Below are 1,384 nucleotides of genomic sequence, written 5' to 3'. Positions count from 1 at the left end.
AGGATTAAAAAAACTTGAAAAGCGATTGACCAAGTGTATAGAGCTCCAAGGAGATTATGTTGAAAAATAAAAAAAAATGTACCCAAAAAAAATTGTTTTTATGCTTCATTCTAAGGACTTATTGAACTACCCTCGTAGATCAGGATTTTATTGTTTTTTAAAATAAATTTATTAACAATGCCATATTTGTTCATTTTCTCTCGAAAAAAGGGTTTTATAGAATTTCGAAAAATCAATCAGCTGGGCTTTAAGTTAAAATTGACATTTTATAGAATTTCCAAGTTGGAGCTTCAAATATTATTATTATACCATTCAGCCAAATCCTGTTCGAGGTAAGTGGAAATCCTTTCGGTTTTGCCTTGCAACTTCTTTTAGATTAACTTTAGGTTAATCTAGAATTCTCGTGATATTTACTTAAATAACACGTTCCTTCCAGAACACTACTTCGACCCGAGTCGCCGATCAATCTCTCTAGCAATCGCCCTAAACGAACAGCCTCAAAAAATCAACATGTCACAGATTAACCTTCAAAGTGCATACTGGGTATAAAACACCCAGCGACTTATTTGCGCTTTAGTAAAACGTACCAAATTCAAGAAAATGGAAGATATGGCGCCAAATTAACAAATGACCTGAAAACCGATTTTTCTCTCATTTTAACATAATTTTGGTTTTTATAATTTTTATACGCAGTTCAAGATCAATAAAATCGTTTAATCACGAAAAGTACGGTGTTTCATTTTTCTTTGAATTGAAGCTTTTATTTTTTAGAATAAATACCTTCTTTGGAACGAACACTATAAGAATATATTTATTTTTGAAGCCCCGTATCTCGGAAGTATTCAAGTAAAATTTTGAGTAAAAATATCAAAAACTTAAGAAGTTATGAATTTCAGAGTGAAAAAAGTAGTTTTTTCCAAAAAGGATTTTTTTAATTACTTTAGATTTCAAAAATTTTATGAAACCTGTTTCTCCTTAAACTAGATAGATTAAACATCATTAATTTATTTTCTTGTAGAAAACTATTTAATACCGCCGACACAGCACACGTTTGAATACCCTCGGGTATCTAACACCCAGTATGCTCTTTATGTTATTTTACGGAAGTGTGCCCTTTACGGGTTAAACAAAAATACGTAAGCTTTCTGATAATCGCATAAATTGATCTACAAATTTGAAAATATTTATATTTTTTCGTACTGTTTGATAAACCAAAAAGTTAAGTTGCAAATTTTAATGTAGAAACATTTCTTTCTTTATTTTTTAATCAAAATTCAGTTGCTGTTTTTTATTCAACCATTTTTATGATTTCGTGATTAATTATCGTTAAAAACTTGAATGTATTTTTTTAATTGATAATTTGGAAGATTATTTATTGGGAACT

This window comes from Belonocnema kinseyi, chromosome 5 (assembly GCF_010883055.1).
Source record: "Belonocnema kinseyi isolate 2016_QV_RU_SX_M_011 chromosome 5, B_treatae_v1, whole genome shotgun sequence".
NCBI classification, from domain to species: domain Eukaryota; kingdom Metazoa; phylum Arthropoda; class Insecta; order Hymenoptera; family Cynipidae; genus Belonocnema; species Belonocnema kinseyi.
This window is presented reverse-complemented; position numbering follows the sequence as displayed.